The sequence below is a fragment of the Theropithecus gelada genome, chromosome 1 (assembly GCF_003255815.1).
Source record: "Theropithecus gelada isolate Dixy chromosome 1, Tgel_1.0, whole genome shotgun sequence".
NCBI lineage: Eukaryota > Metazoa > Chordata > Mammalia > Primates > Cercopithecidae > Theropithecus > Theropithecus gelada.
This window is the reverse complement of record NC_037668.1, coordinates 190,065,021-190,082,925: the sequence shown is the minus strand read 5'-3', so window position 1 is coordinate 190,082,925 and position 17,905 is coordinate 190,065,021. Positions and strand designations below refer to the sequence as shown.

The window sequence follows — 17,905 nt, the reverse complement described above, 5'->3', positions numbered from 1 at the left end:
GGTTACAGCGTTAAAAAATTACATAAACTGGATTTTGCAAAAATCACTTTCTTAATGAGGAAAACTTCACGGAAGCTATCTCTGATTAGCTCCTTCATATCTAAAGTATTGACCTTTACTGGTAACCCTCAATTAGTTAGGCTAATGTGGCCCCTTAGAAAAATAACATTTCTTTTTTCTTTTTCTTGAGGTGAAATCTTGCACCATCACTTAGCCTAGAGTGCAGTGGCACAATCTTGGCTCACTGCAGCCTCCGTCTCCCAGGTTCATGTGATTCTCCCGTCTCAGCCTCTCAAGTAGCTGGGATTACAGACGCCTGTCACCACATCTGGTTAACTTTTGTGTTTTCAGTAGAGACCGGGTTTCACCATGTTGGCGCCAGGCTGGTCTTGAACTCCTGACATTCAGTGATCCATCTGCCTTGACCTCCCAAAGTACTGGGATTACAGGTGTGAGCCACCATGCCCGGCAAGAGAAGAATAGTATTTCCACATGCATTCTACTTCCTGGTTGTAGGTTCCTTAAATAAGTAAATAATACCTATTTTCAAAACTCATAAGATACCTCAAAAACCAGTTCAGATGGATACACAGGTAACTTTACTTGGTTGCCCATTTACAAAATAATACAGTACTAATAACCAGCAGAGATACTTAATAAAATAGCAAGGAAAGCAAGTAATAGAATGGCAGTTTTAAAGGTTGTATGGAGGGGAACGATCAGACTTAGCCAGCTGTCCTAAGCCAGACAGAGACCTCCATATGTTTATGTAGGATCGCTGCAATCTGTAGACAACAGGCATTTTTTCATTTGTCCACATGGTTGGTTCCTGCAGCTTCCATTTTTGGTGTGCTTCATTATTAAGATTTTTGTTAACCAGTCTCTTATATTCCAATTACCTAACTGCATCACATTGTCATTTAAATATACTTTAATGCATTCAAATAAGATAAATACAAAATCGGGATTCAGGTAATAGAAAAAGAACCATTAAGAAGGCACACTTAGCATACAAAATCAAAGTGATCTTTATTCAGAGAGAAAAGGCTGTAAAGAACATACACAAGGGAAGAAAGATTTAGATACAAAAGAACACATATATTCATCGTTCCTTTCATTCTCAATGCTTTCCAAAGTCTTCTCGGCAACTGGCCGTAAACAACTTATCCTTGCCATACTGTACTCAAATATTATCTCTAAACACTTTCAACTTGCAGGACATGTTAATAGTTAATATCTCTGGACTCTGGATGATCTTTTGAATAAAGCTCGAGAACAATGTGCTTACAATGACAAGTATGATGGGGAAAAAAATGACTGGATTGCTGATTAATACTGAGAAGAGCTCCTCTGACCATAGAACTGTGCATATTTAAGTCATTCGCTCTCCAGACTACTCTGGCAAAGCTGATTCTAGAATTCAGTACTATTTGGGGAATACCATGTAACAGAAAAAGTAATACATTCAAGGCATGAAAACCTGGATTTGAAATTTGGTTCTGCTTAATCCTTTTAGACATTCAATTTCTCCAAATATAAAGCAGATAATCTTAGGTAGAATCTTTATGAAGATTCAAGGAAAACACAGTAGAGCACTGTTAGGGATCACAACACACCACCTCCAAGTAGGCACCTTGGTATTTGAAAAAACAGCAGAAGCAGGAAGACCTCCCACACTTCTCCTCTGAAGCAGGTCATAAAAGAATTCTCTGCCCTTCCACTGAAGCAGGTCATAAGATTCTCATTCTAGAGGTGCCTAACCTTACTTGGAGGAAAGGAATGCCCTTATCTTTGGAGACAGAGACACAGAGAAGCTGAACAAACAGGTCTTGCAAGTTGCCCCCAGTTTATTACCATTAGAACATACCCCTTTGTCCTCCAATCATAATTCTCCATGACTATTCATTTCTTCATCAAACCTAAGCATAAACATACACAAGTTTGCCCATTCTTTGGATCTTCATTTCTAAAGCCTTCTGTGTCATGTAAAACTTCTATGTCATGTAAAATTTACAGAGGTCTCTGTCATGAATCAAGCAATAGGTGAGAAAAATCTTTTCTCCCTCACAGCATGTAACCAAAGAGTAAATGGCACGTTATAGGCACCAAACAAATAAATGATAGTTACTTTTACTAAAATACCACATAACCTTAATTTCTTTACAGTTAAAGGGTAGTTATCTCAAGCAATGATAGTACTATTAGTATCCGTACTATCAGTATCACAGTGTACTAGTAGTAATAATACTAGTGTATTTTTCTAGTCAGTATATTTATGATCTTATGAAATTGATTAAAGTAAGCTCCCCAGGTTAGGCAGACTTAAATTTTATCCTAACTCAATCTTTAACTCCTCTTTCCTAGAAAACTAAGTAGCTCTTACTCTGGTAGCTGCTGGTGTTTATATTTTTTTGCTCTCCAAGTTGAAGCAAGGAATGTACCTGCGGCAACACTAATGACGCACAACAAACAATTCAAGATGAATTTGAACACCAGTTGGTAGACTGCATTCTATAGGGTCATCAATAGCTGTGAGAAACCAGAAACCAAGGAGATAAAATGGTTAAAAGAGGGAAAGAAAAGCAGTGATTGGGCTAACGAATGATGAGAATTTAGTTAAGCAGAAATAAGAGGACAAGGCAATATGAAGAACAAGATGAATATGAGTTTAGAAGCCAGAATGGGAATAGTATGGGACAATGAAGAAACTTTCTTAATGAAGTAGGTGAACTGTGTTAGAAAACAGAAATAAAGTTAGATGGATAGCATTATATTAGATTATTGAAAATCTTGAATGTAATAGTTTAGATACGATAGTCTAAGTGCAAACACATGAGATCAGGGAATAGAGCGGTTAAGAAGTAGATATAGGAATGACATTTAAAATCATATCTGTGATTATTCTATACTTATTATAAAGGCTAATTTTCTAAATACTAGTAAATTTTGAAATCTGAGCTACCTTTGAGTATTTTTTTTCTATTGTACTTTTTCCTATAATTGGTACTGAATTTTCTTAAGGATCATATTTAATAGTAAGGGTAAATATAATTTTAAAATTAGATAAAGATATCTGAAGTGAAACAGATTAAATAACAAGTTCAGGTAATATTTTTATCAAAATTTCCCCTTATTTTTAGTGTTGGCCAAAATATACCAGATAGAGGTACATGCAAATGCTGAATTTGAAAAAAACTTTTCTCAAAGACCTGGGTCAACTAAAGGTAACAAGCAATGTTTGATTGAATATCTCTGTATAAAGATAAACATTTGATAGTGCACAAAGGCCGATCGAAGGGGACATAAAGCTGTTAGAAGTAAATTGAGAGAAGGGGAAGGGCAAGGAACAGGAATGAGGCAATAAAAAGCAGAAACGAAAACAAAGATAAATATAGAAGATATTTCGAAGAAAGAATTACTGCTATTTGATGAATAATTAGATGGAAGATAAAGAGATGCAATAATAATGATTCTGGGGTTTTAGACTTAAATGACTTAGAAAGACGGATAAAGCCAGAAGGAAATAAGGATGTCAATATGTCAAAGTTGGAAAGGTATTTTGTAGTAACTTTTTTTTGTTGTACAGAATATATTCTCCAAAAACTCACTGCCTGACTTAAATTAACCTCATTTGTTATATTTTCAGTCTTAAAGTAAGTCCTTATTTTGGTCATCTGGGTCCTTGAAAACTTAATCAGCTAAAATTTATTCATTTAGCAAATTCTTAAGCAAATATACAAGCAGAAAAGAGCTCAAAACTGGTATTTTATAGCACTTTATTATATATAAATCCCAAAGGGAGTTTGTTGAAAATGGAGTTTCCAGGGCCTTCAGGTTGGTGAAAACATTGAGGCACTAGGAGGGCACCCATCTGGGAAGAAAATGCCAAAGTGTTTCCAACAGTCACCAGCACAGACCTATTCTTCCATGTACTCCACCCACCACTCTCTAATACCTTGCCCTATGCATTTCTTCCCATGAGCTATTTCTGAGTTGTATCCATTGTAATAGAGCAGTCAGTGTTTTATGGAATTTGGTTGTAAAAAACATCAGAACATAGTACCTTTCAGGAGACAGATCTTTGGCTCCAGCTGTAATGTTCCAATTAATCATGAGCACTACCAGAATGTTCTAGCCTTTGTTTTTGCTACTGAGGAGACCGATGAGAACCCTGGCCTATTATCTAATGTCTCCCTTGGATTTAGTCTCTACATCTTCCAAAGTGACTAACAGACCATGGAGAGCCTCCTGATGTGGCACTCAGAAGGGTTTGAGACAGTACCGAATCACTCCTATAAAGAAAGAAATAGGTCTGCAGCAGTGACTGTTGGAAACACTTTGGCATTTTCTTTCCAGATGGGAACACTATGGCACTTCTAAATTTCCCCAGGTGGCTTCAAGATTGGATGGGACAGAGATGGGATCTTTGCTTCTCCCATGCAATTCTAGGCTACTAAACAAAAGGAGAGAATTATGTAACCTATAACAACAACAACCACCACCACCACCACCACCACCACCACCACCACCACAACAAATACAAAAGGTGGTTCTTGGCCCTCACCTTCAGAAAGTCTAAATATAACAAGTACAGGGTTTAGAAATTTAAAATTTCAATTCATATCCCAAGTAACTAATAATTCTAAAGCAGGTGATCAATAGGCCGTACTTTGAAAAATACTAATACGCATGTTGAAACTATCTACAAATATTGAACTCAGAGGGAAAACCAAGATGTATTTTTCTGCTTTTGGTCAGGTGGCTAGTGAGAGGGAAGTGAGGAGGAAAGAATTTACTGAATAATTACTTAACAGATCCCATATGAGGCCCAGAGAGCAGCAATAAAAAAGTACAAGGTTTATTTATTTATTTATTTATTTTGAGACAGAGTCTGGCTCTGCTGCCAGAATGGAGTGCAGTGGTGCATTCTCGGCTCACTGCAACCGCCACCTCCCGGGTTCAAGTGATTCTCCTGCCTCAGCCTCCCAAGTAGCTGGGATTACAGGCGCCCACGGCCACACCCAGCTAATTTTTATATTTTTTAGTAGAGAATGGGTTTCACCATGTTGGCCAGGCTGGTCTCAAATTTCTGACTTCAGGTGATCCGCCCACCCCAGCCTCCCAAAATGCTGAAATTACAGGTGTAAGCCACTGTTCCCAGCCAAAAATGACAAGAATTTCTAACCTCAGGAAGCTTTTTACTTTATTGAGAATGACTGCACATAAGCCTTATTGATTTATTTTTTTGAGACAGAGTTTCGCTCTTGTTGCCGGGCCTGGAGTGCAATGGCACGATCTTGGCTCACCACAACCTCTGCCTCCCAGGTTCAAGTGATTCTTCTGCCTCAGCCTCCAGAGTAGCTGAGATTACAGGCGTGTGCCACCACGCCCGGGTAATTTTGTATTTTTAGTAGAGCCGGGGTTTCTCCATCTTGGTCAGGCTGGTCTCGGACTCCCAAACTCAGGTGATCTGCCCGCCTCAGCCTCCCAAAGTGCTGGGATTACAGGCATGAGACACCACGCCTGGCCAAGCCTTATTTTTTAACACTTTTACAAGTCTAATTTTTAACAAAATGTATTTGGTTAAAAGATACTATAATCAGCACTAGAGGTTGAATTACACAAATGGCTCATGACAGTTTAGTAAAAGAGTTAACTTTGCAAATGGATATATATTGAGAATTTAAAATAAAAGAAGATGAAATGGGAAGTTCAGGACTGGGTTGTTACCTAAACTTCTATAGTTTACACGTACTAATCTTTTTCTTTCATCTTTCCATTTTCATATTTTAAAACAGCCCATGAAAATAAAATAGATGAAGTCAGCATAACTTCATAGAATGCAGTTTAGAACTCTCTACCAGCATTTTCAAGTGATATTACATCACTAATTCAAACTGAGGTAAAGAGTAGATTCAACACAGTAAAAATTAATTCAGAAAATGTTGAATTTTACTGCATGCAGAGCTACAAGTTGCTAAGTGTTACACGTTTTAAGGTATATACTGTTTACAAGTGATGGAAAGAAGAAATTAGGGCTGTTCTTCTGAGACAACTTTGTAAGATTTAGAGTTTTTGAAATATATAATGGGTTGCCTTGTAAAGCAGGAGTTCCCTACCACCAGAAATGTTCAAGTAAGTTTGAAAAACATCCCCTTTAGAGATGTGATATACATAATTTCTACAATGGCCAAAAGTAAGTCTAGATCAATCTAATGGTATTTATCTACCCAATGAACACTCTAATATTTTTGTGGCTACAAAACTCAGCACTGTGTAAAGTTCCAGTATAATGGCATTACCATATGTAACAAACAGAAGTGCAGGAAAGGGCATTTGGGCACAGTGAGCAGCAAGATCTAAAGCACAAAGATGAAAACAAACAAGCAAACAAAAAACCCAGCATTGGGTGTTCGAGGATCCTATAGGCAGTTCATGTTGCTGGAGTGTAAAATGTGCTTATGCAAGTGGTAAGTGATTGAGTTGGAGAGGGAGGTGGGGCCTCATGAAAAAGGTTGTTAGATGTCACATAAAGTTTAGATCTTATTCTGTAACCACTGGGGAAACACTAACAGATTTTAAACAGCGAGATAAACGAGTCTAGAACTCTTAAGAAGTAATGGCAGGAGATAAACTAAACTAAATGGCAGGAGCTTGAACTAAAGGCAGGTGGTAGAGTCATAGGGTTGGAAATAAGGATGGATTCAAGATATATTAAAGGAAAAACAAGATTAAGTTTGTGCTTAGATACATACCAATCTGGTTTTGTATTTGTAAGATCCAAAGTCTTTAAATTTATGAAATGCCAAAGGATAGGACTGTGCTTAAAATTTTAGAAATTTAATCCAATATTTTCCATGTGATAGTTAAGTCAATGCAATAGACTACATTGTTTGAACTTCTATAGCAACTCCTTTGGTTCATAAGTAGAACTCCAAATTAGCATAAACGTGTTCATACATGTGAGTTGCATATATAAAGTCAGATGAATTATTAGGGGAACATTCATTATTTAAAAATAAATAATTTAAAAATCCTTAATAGTTAAGATCATGTCACATCACAACTTCTGGACAGCCTAAATATTTTCCCTATCCTTTAAAAATTCTTGCTCCTAGCTAAATTTGTAGTAAAATCTTCATTCCAAATAGATGATGTCATTGCTACTACAAATTCAGAAACTAAATTATCTTTCGTAATTGAGATTACTTTTGTCACTAGACTGAACAATTAAATGTGGTATGGGGGGCGGGGCAGTCCAGATGGCAATACTGGGAAAGGGGAGTGTAAGAGGAGGCTGGAGAACTAGCAGCATAGGTAACAGGAAAATAAAAGATCTGAAAGAGGCTTTTAATTTTTCTGTTATGTATTATACATATTTTGAAAAAGATAACCATCCTTAAAATATTATAAGAATATTTCTCTTTTTTTTTGAGATGGAGTTTTGCTCTTGTTGCCCAGGCTGCAGTGCAATGGCATGATCTTGGTTCACTGCAACCTCCACCTACTGGGTTCAAGCAATTCCCCTGCCTCAGCCTCTTGAGTAGCTAGGATTACAGGCATGCACCACCACGCCTGGCTAATTTTGTATTTTTAGTAGTGATGGGGTTTCTCCACATTGGTCAGGCTGGTCTCGAATTCCTGACCTCAGGTGATCCACCCACCTCGGCCTCCCAAAGTGTTGGGATTATAGGTGTGAACCACCGTGCTTGGCCAAGAATATTTCTCTTATTGCAGTTTAGAAATATGGTGAGCATTCACGAATAAATAAGAAGTAAGTCTAAGATAATTAAAGTAATTATTTTTAAATCCTTATATTCTATCTGGTAGAAGTAATATGAGTGTTACAAACCAGAGGGCTGAGTTTCAAGAGACACAGAACTGGAAAGAGCAATGCAACAAGAAAAACATCAAGAAAGCTGGACAACTACAAATTAATAACATTTCTTAAACATTTTAGGGAACCAACGTCACAGGCAAAACAACCTGAAAATTGAGAGTCTGGCACCTGTGATCATAGTTCCTGAGCATTTGTGTACCAGGCACAGAAAGGGCTGATAAGCTAGTAGAAAGAATTAGCTAAAAACCATTAATACTAAAGGCTGAATATAGATGGGCTGCCATGACTATGAAGCCCTGAGGGTCACAGACATTAAGGGTAGGGAAGTGCACCTTCCTGCAGGCTTTTCATCTATGAACATCAGGGAAGACTGAGGAGAATCCTGAAAAAAGGTTTTTGATATGGTATTGGTTAGGGAAGTTAACAGCAACCATTGCCAAAATGCCACCCAGATATATCTTCCTTACGTGCCCTACAAAACAAAAAGATTAGTCTGTAGGATAAAAGTGGATGGGAAGAGGGGAATGATAGCCTGAGGGCCCTGAAGGACATTTATTGCAGCTGGGAGAGAGAAACAGGAAACAAACAAAAATTGCCCTTCATTTGGAAGAGGGACAGAAACAACGATAAATTCCACACATCCCCAATACCTAGGCTCAATGACTTTTACCGAAGATTAATTGGAACATCAGTGAACACCTTTCCTCCTCTATCCCTCCCATCATACAAACAAGTAGTGAGAGAAAACAGCAGAATATAGCCCATATTGCTACAAGAGACAAATTCTTTCTGGAAAGGAGTACAAAGGAGAAAGACCAAAAACCCAACAAAGAAAACAGTGAGAAAAACTCTCTGGCAAACTGATACTCTAAACAAAACTGAAACTTGAGGTGCACTGAGAGTAACCACGACATCAAACTTCAAAACAACCTTATCCTGACTAAGTTAATACAACTCCCGCACTGAAGGGTAGGCAGAAAAAAAAATGCACTCATTTCCAAGTGTAAAAAATATTTACCTCAGTATTTACTGTCCTATATAATATGCCTGGCTTTGAACCAAAAATTACAGGCATTCAGGGAAAAACAGAATCTGAGGAGACAAAGCAATCATTAAACCAAACTTAGTTACAACACTCAGTTCAAATGTTAAAACTGTATGAAATAAAATAATGATGATTAATATGGTTAAAGGGGTTGATGGAAAAAGTAGAAAATGTTTAAGATCAAATAGGTAATTTCAGTGAAGAGATTAAAGTATAAGAAAGAATCAAAGAGAAATCCTAGAAATAAACAAACATAGTAACAGAAATAAAAAATGCTTTTGATGGTATGATCAGCAGTCTTCAAACAATTAAGGAAAGAATACATGGGCTGGGTGTGGTGGCTCAGGCCTGCAATCTCAGCACTTTGGAAGACTGAAGCAGGTGGATCACCCGAGGTCAGGAGTTTGAGACCAGTCTGACCAATATCGTGAAATCCGTCTCTATTAAAAATACAAAAGTTAGCTGGGTGTGTTGGTGTATGCCTGTAGTCCTCACTACTCGGGAGGCTGAGACAGGAGAATTGCTTGAACCTGGGAGGTGGAGGTTGCAGTGAGCCAAGATCGTGCCATTGCACTCCAGACTGGGTGACAGAGTGAGACTCCATCTCAAAAAAAAAAAAAAAAAAAAAAAATACATGAGGCTGAATGTAGAAATGAAATTACCCAAAATAAAATACAAAGAACTAAGGAGTGCAAAAACAAAACAAAATAGGAATCTAAGAGCTATGAAACAGTATCAAACGGGCTAACACACCCATAATAATTAGAATTCCAGGTGAAGAGAAAAGGTAGCAGAAGAAATATTTGAAGAAATAACAACTGAGAATTTCCCAAAATTAAGAGCAGAGACCAAATCCATATTCAAGAAGTTCAGAGAACACCAAGCAAGATGAAGTAACATCTCAACGTATCATATAGAAACTGCTGAAAAATCAAAGATAAAATCTTTAAGAAAGTAAGAGAGAAAAAAAGGAGACGTATTATATACAGAGGAACAAAGATAAGAATTACATCAGACTTCTCTTGAGAAACTATGTCAGCAAGATGACCAATGGTATAATCTGTCAATCCAGAGTTTAACACCTAGCAAAAATATCTTTCAAAAAGGAAGAATAAATTATTTTTCTCAGAAAAACAAAAGTTGAGGGTATTCACTGTCTGCAAATTACTCTACAGAAAATGCTACGGTAAGTTATCAGGAATGTGATGCAGGTCAGCATCTTGGATTTATACAAATAAATGAAGAACACTGAAGATAAAGTAATATTCATTTTTTCTTATTTTTAACTTCTCTAAAAGGTAACTATATAACGCAAAAGTAGCAACGTTTTATTGTGTGTTGTAACATATGCAAAAGTAAAATACATAAAAACAATAGCACAAAGCATAGTATGAAGAAATTCAGGTTACACTGTCGTAAGGTTCTTATACAACCCTTGAAGTAGTACAATCTTACTAAAGAAAGATTCAGATTACTTTAAAGGCATATTGTAAGCTCTAGGGTAATCACTGAGAAATTCTGAAGAAAGGTATAAATAATTAAGTCATAAGAGGTGACACAAATCACAAAGAACAGTCTACGAAATCTGAAAAAAGGCATAAAATGAATGGAAAAATATATAGCAGGCATGAAGATATATTTTAATACAAATATAATCACACAGGCATTAAATGGCAGAAGAAAGCCTAACTATATGCTATCTATAAGTAACCTACTTTATAAATACAGAGATAGATAAAAAGTAAAAACATGGAGAAAAACATACAATGTGAACACTAAGCAAAAATAGCTGGAAGTCATATTAATTTCAGAGAAAATAGACTTCAGAACAATAAATATCAGGAATAAAGGGGGATATTACCTCACGATACAGGGTTTTTTCTTCAGGAAGAAATAACGATCTAAAATATATGCACAATAATGCACTGAATACAAGAAGCAAAATGCATATGTCTCAAAGTAAAAAGAGAAAACTCACAATTACAGTTGAGGACCTCCATAGTTCTCTGTCTCTCTTATGGCAGAACAAGTAGGGAGAAAACCAGTAAGGATTTTTAGTAGCTCTCATATATATGACAAAAATAACACCAAACAGGCAGCAAGGAAGTAGTGGTATTAAACCAAAGTTTCTATAGTTTACCAAATATTACATTAGTATTAATCTGATGTAAATGGTGATTAAGATGCAAATTGTAATACCTAGAGCAACTACTAAGGAAATAAAACAAAACAAAATTAAATTTAATTTAAATGGGGCATTAAAAAGTCAGAAGGTAACGAAAGACAACCACAGAAATAAAAAAGGCACTCACAGAAAACAAACAGCAAATTGGCACTGTAAATCAAAGCAAAATATTATTTACATCAAACAGGAATGATCTAAACACCCCAATCAAAAAGCAGTAATTATGAGACTGAAGAAACAAAAAAAATCCAACTCTATTCCACTTGAAAGACACATAAATTACATTTGAAGACAAAAACAGGTTGAAATTAAAAGGTAGGAAGACAATATACCATATAAACAATAATTATAAAAAAGCTGGAATGGCTATGTTAATGTCAGACAAAACAGACTTTATGATCAAAAACATTATCAGAGACAAAGGGACATTTCATAATGATAAAACAGTCAATACACATCAAGAAGTTATAAAAAGTATAAATGTATGTACACCAAACAACACAGCATACGCCAAAAAAGCAAAAACATTTGCAAAGAGAAATAATTAATTGAACAACTAATGGTTGAAAATTTCAATACCCCCACTCTCGTTGATACATCAACCAGAAAGAAAATTAGGCAGAAATAGAAAAACGCAAATCACTATGAACCAACTTGACCCAACTGACATTTATAGAGCAATCCAACTAATAAAATCACATTATTGTCAAGTGCACATGAAACTTTTACCAAGGTAGACTATATTTGAGACTATGAAACAAACTTTAAACTTAAAATGCAGATACTTGGAAAACCCTCAAATTTGGATATTAAACAACACACTTCTAAATAATGCAAAAGCTAGGGGGATGAGGAGATTTGTTAAAAGATACAAAATTACAGCTAGATAGGAGGAGTAAGTTCTAGTGTTGTACAGCACTGTAGGATGACTATAGTTAACAATAATATATAGTTTCAAATAGCTAGAAGGAGAATATCAATGTTTCCAACACAAATAAATAATAAATATTCTTTCTGAGATGAGAAATATGGATATGCTAATATCTCTGATCTGATCATCATACATTATATGTATTGCAACAGCCCTGTGTACTCCATAAATATATACAATTATTATGTGCCAAACAACCTAAAGGTCAAACAAAATATCAAGGGAAGTTATAAAAAATTACAAACTGGATGAAATTAAAAATTACAGGGCTAGTATATCTTAAGTACATTTCTTCTGGATGTGCTTTATTGGGAGTAGTGAAAACTGGCAGTAATAAGGGAAGGCATAAACAACAAAAAGTTTGTTACACGCTCTTTCTTCATTAACATTTCATCTCAAATGCTGAACTAACAACCATTAAAAGTTCCTCTTGCATGGCTGATGTCAATTTTTCTCTCAAAAGGAGTCTTAACAAATGAAACTAAAGTGAAGAGCAGTTATCTATCACTCTTTCTGCCTAAATGTGAACCTCCAAAATACCTAAAACATTTTCAAAGAGAAAAGAAATGGAGGAGGACAAGGAAATAAAATAAAATTAAGTGTTAAGAAATTATGTACTCGGGGGGGCGGAGCAAGATGGCCGAATAGGAGCAGCTCCAGTCTTCAACTCCCAGCGCCAGCGACACAGAAGACCGGTGATTTCGGCATTTTCAACTGAGCCTCTGCTGCTGTTACCCAGGCAAACAGGGTCTGGAGTGGACCTCAAGCAATCTCCAACAGACCTACAGCTGAGGGTCCTGACTGTTAGAAGGAAAACTATCAAACAGGAAGGACACCTACACCAAAACCCCATCAGTACATCACCATCATCAAAGACCAGAGGCAGATAAAACCACAAAGATGGGGAAAAAGCAGGGCAGAAAAGCTGGAAATTCAAAAAACAAGAGCGCATCTCCCCCGGCAAAGGAGCGCAGCTCATCGCCAGCAACGGATCAAAGCTGGACGGAGAATGACTTTGACGAGATGAGAGAAGAAGGCTTCAGTCCATCAAATTTCTCAGAGCTAAAGGAGGAATTACGTACCCAGCGCAAAGAAACTAAAAATCTTGAAAAAAAAGTGGAAGAATTGACGGCTAGACTAATTAATGCAGAGAAGGTCATAAACGAAATGAAAGAGATGAAAACCATGACACGAGAAATACGTGACAAATGCACAAGCTTCAGTAACCGACTCGATCAACTGGAAGAAAGAGTATCAGCAATTGAGGATCAAATGAATGAAATGAAGCGAGAAGAGAAACCAAAAGAAAAAAGAAGAAAAAGAAATGAACAAAGCCTGCAAGAAGTATGGGATTATGTAAAAAGACCAAATCTACGTCTGATTGGGGTGCCTGAAAGTGAGGGGGAAAATGGAACCAAGTTGGAAAACACTCTTCAGGATATCATCCAGGAGAACTTCCCCAACCTAGTAGGGCAGGCCAACATTCAAATCCAGGAAATACAGAGAACGCCACAAAGATACTCCTCGAGAAGAGCAACTCCAAGACACATAATTGCCAGATTCACCAAAGTTGAAATGAAGGAAAAAATCTTAAGGGCAGCCAGAGAGAAAGGTTGGGTTACCCACAAAGGGAAGCCCATCAGACTCACAGCAGATCTCTCGGCAGAAACTCTCCAAGCCAGAAGAGAGTGGGGGCCAATATTCAACATTCTTAAAGAAAAGAATTTTAAACCCAGAATTTTATATCCAGCCAAACTAAGTTTCATAAGTGAAGGAGAAATAAAATCCTTTACAGATAAGCAAATGCTTAGAGATTTTGTCACCACTAGGCCTGCCTTACAAGAGACCCTGAAGGAAGCACTCAACATGGAAAGGAACAACCGGTACCAGCCATCTCAAAAACATGCCAAAATGTAAAGACCATCGAGGCTAGGAAGAAACTGCATCAACTAATGAGCAAAATAACCAGTTAATATCATAATGGCAGGATCAAGTTCACACATAACAATCTTAACCTTAAATGTAAATGGACTAAATGCTCCAATTAAGAGACACAGACTGGCAAACTGGATAAAGAGTCAAGACCCATCAGTCTGCTGTATTCAGGAGACCCATCTCACACGCAGAGACATACATAGGCTCAAAATAAAGGGATGGAGGAAGATTTACCAAGCAAATGGAGAACAAAAAAAAGCGGGGGTTGCAATACTAGTCTCTGATAAAACAGACTTTAAACCATCAAAGATCAAAAGAGACAAAGAAGGCCATTACATAATGGTAAAGGGATCAATTCAACAGGAAGAGCTAACTATCCTAAATATATATGCACCCAATACAGGAGCACCCAGATTCATAAAGCAAGTCCTTAGAGACTTACAAAGAGACTTAGACTCCCATACAATAATAATGGGAGACTTCAACACTCCATTGTCAACATTAGACAGATCAACGAGACAGAAAGTTAACAAGGATATCCAGGAATTGAACTCATCTCTGCAGCAAGCAGACCTAATAGACATCTATAGAACTCTCCACCCCAAATCAACAGAATATACATTCTTCTCAGCACCACATCGTACTTATTCCAAAATTGACCACGTAATTGGAAGTAAAGCACTCCTCAGCAAATGTACAAGAACAGAAATTATAACAAACTGTCTCTCAGACCACAGTGCAATCAAACTAGAACTCAGGACTAAGAAACTCAATCAAAACCGCTCAACTACATGGAAACTGAACAACCTGCTCCTGAATGACTACTGGGTACATAACGAAATGAAGGCAGAAATAAAGATGTTCTTTGAAACCAATGAGAACAAAGATACAACATACCAGAATCTCTGGGACACATTTAAAGCAGTGTGTAGAGGGAAATTTATAGCACTAAATGCCCACAAGAGAAAGCAGGAAAGATCTAAAATTGACACTCTAACATCGCAATTAAAAGAACTAGAGAAGCAAGAGCAAACACATTCGAAAGCTAGCAGAAGGCTAGAAATAACTAAGATCAGAGCAGAACTGAAGGAGATAGAGACACAAAAAACCCTCCAAAAAATCAATGAATCCAGGAGTTGGTTTTTTGAAAAGATCAACAAAATTGACAGACCACTAGCAAGACTAATAAAGAAGAAAAGAGAGAAGAATCAAATCGACGCAATTAAAAATGAAAAAGGGGATATCACCACCGACCCCACAGAAATACAAACTACCATCAGAGAATACTATAAACACCTCTACGCAAATAAACTGGAAAATCTAGAAGAAATGGATAATTTCCTGGACACTTACACTCTTCCAAGACTAAACCAGGAAGAAGTTGAATCCCTGAATAGACCAATAGCAGGCTCTGAAATTGAGGCAACAATTAATAGCCTACCAACCAAAAAAAGTCCAGGACCAGATGGATTCACAGCTGAATTCTACCAGAGGTACAAGGAGGAGTTGGTACCATTCCTTCTGAAACTATTCCAATCAATAGAAAAAGAGGGAATCCTCCCTAACTCATTTTATGAGGCCAACATCATCCTGATACCAAAGCCTGGCAGAGATACAACAAAAAAAGAGAATTTTAGACCAATATCCCTGATGAACATCGATGCAAAAATCCTCAATAAAATACTGGCAAACCGGATTCAGCAACACATCAAAAAGCTTATCCACCATGATCAAGTGGGCTTCATCCCTGGGATGCAAGGCTGGTTCAACATTCGCAAATCAATAAACATAATCCAGCATATAAACAGAACCAAAGACAAGAACCACATGATTATTTCAATAGATGCAGAAAAGGCTTTTGACAAAATTCAACAGCCCTTCATGCTAAAAACGCTCAATAAATTCGGTATTGATGGAACGTACCTCAAAATAATAAGAGCTATTTATGACAAACCCACAGCCAATATCATACTGAATGGGCAAAAACTGGAAAAATTCCCTTTGAAAACTGGCACAAGACAGGGATGCCCTCTCTCACCACTCCTATTCAACATAGTGTTGGAAGTTCTGGCTAGGGCAATCAGGCAAGAGAAAGAAATCAAGGGTATTCAGTTAGGAAAAGAAGAAGTCAAATTGTCCCTGTTTGCAGATGACATGATTGTATATTTAGAAAACCCCATTGTCTCAGCCCAAAATCTCCTTAAGCTGATAAGCAACTTCAGCAAAGTCTCAGGATACAAAATTAATGTGCAAAAATCACAAGCATTCTTATACACTAGTAACAGACAAACAGAGAGCCAAATCATGAATGAACTTCCATTCACAATTGCTTCAAAGAGAATCAAATACCTAGGAATCCAACTTACAAGGGATGTAAAGGACCTCTTCAAGGAGAACTACAAACCACTGCTCAGTGAAATAAAAGAGGACACAAACAAATGGAAGAACATACCATGCTCATGGATAGGAAGAATCAATATCGTGAAAATGGCCATACTGCCCAAGGTAATTTATAGATTCAATGCCATCCCCATCAAGCTACCAATGAGTTTCTTCACAGAATTGGAAAAAACTGCTTTAAAGTTCATATGGAACAAAAAAAGAGCCCGCATCTCCAAGACAATCCTAAGTCAAAAGAACAAAGCTGGAGGCATCACGCTACCTGACTTCAAACTATACTACAAGGCTACAGTAACCAAAACAGCATGGTACTGGTACCAAAACAGAGATATAGACCAATGGAACAGAACAGAGTCCTCAGAAATAATACCACACATCTACAGCCATCTGATCTTTGACAAACCTGAGAGAAACAAGAAATGGGGAAAGGATTCCCTATTTAATAAATGGTGCTGGGAAAATTGGCTAGCCATAAGTAGAAAGCTGAAACTGGATCCTTTCCTTACTCCTTATACGAAAATTAATTCAAGATGGATTAGAGACTTAAATGTTAGACCTAATACCATAAAAATCCTAGAGGAAAACCTAGGTAGTACCATTCAGGACATAGGCATGGGCAAAGACTTCATGTCTAAAACACCAAAAGCAACGGCAGCAAAAGCCAAAATTGACAAATGGGATCTCATTAAACTAAAGAGCTTCTGCACAGCAAAAGAAACTACCATCAGAGTGAACAGGCAACCTACAGAATGGGAGAAAATTTTTGCAATCTACTCATCTGACAAAGGGCTAATATCCAGAACCTACAAAGAACTCCAACAAATTTACAAGAAAAAAACAAACAACCCCATCAAAAAGTGGGCAAAGGATATGAATAGACATTTCTCAAAAGAAGACATTCATACAGCCAACAAACACATGAAAAAATGCTCATCATCACTGGCCATCAGAGAAATGCAAATCAAAACCACAATGAGATACCATCTCACACCAGTTAGAATGGCGATCATTCAAAAGTCAGGAAACAACAGGTGCTGGAGAGGATGTGGAGAAATAGGAACACTTTTACACTGTTGGTGGGATTGTAAACTAGTTCAACCATTATGGAAAACAGTATGGCGATTCCTCAAGGATCTAGAACTAGATGTACCATATGACCCAGCCATCCCATTACTGGGTATATACCCAAAGGATTATAAATTATGCTGCTATAAAGACACATGCACACGTATGTTTATTGCAGCACTATTCACAATAGCAAAGACTTGGAATCAACCCAAATGTCCATCAGTGACAGATTGGATTAAGAAAATGTGGCATATATACACCATGGAATACTATGCAGCCATAAAAAAGGATGAGTTTGTGTCCTTTGTAGGGACATGGATGCAGCTGGAATCCATCATTCTTAGCAAACTATCACAAGAACAGAAAACCAAACACCGCATGTTCTCACTCATAGGTGGGAACTGAACAATGAGATCACTTGGACTCGGGAAGGGGAACATCACACACCGGGGCCTATCATGGGGAGGGGGGCGGGGGGAGGGATTGCATTGGGAGTTATAC

General features: G+C 37.2%; 1 protein-coding gene and 1 non-coding gene across 8 annotated transcripts in view; both read right to left on the bottom strand.

The window, feature by feature from the left end:
- Window positions 1-17,905, bottom strand: part of COP1 (COP1, E3 ubiquitin ligase) — a 258,997-nt gene that overhangs the window by 23,117 nt on the left and 217,975 nt on the right. The gene's annotated exons all lie outside the window — the stretch shown is intronic.
- Window positions 701-843, bottom strand: LOC112616196. The gene has a single exon (XR_003117590.1).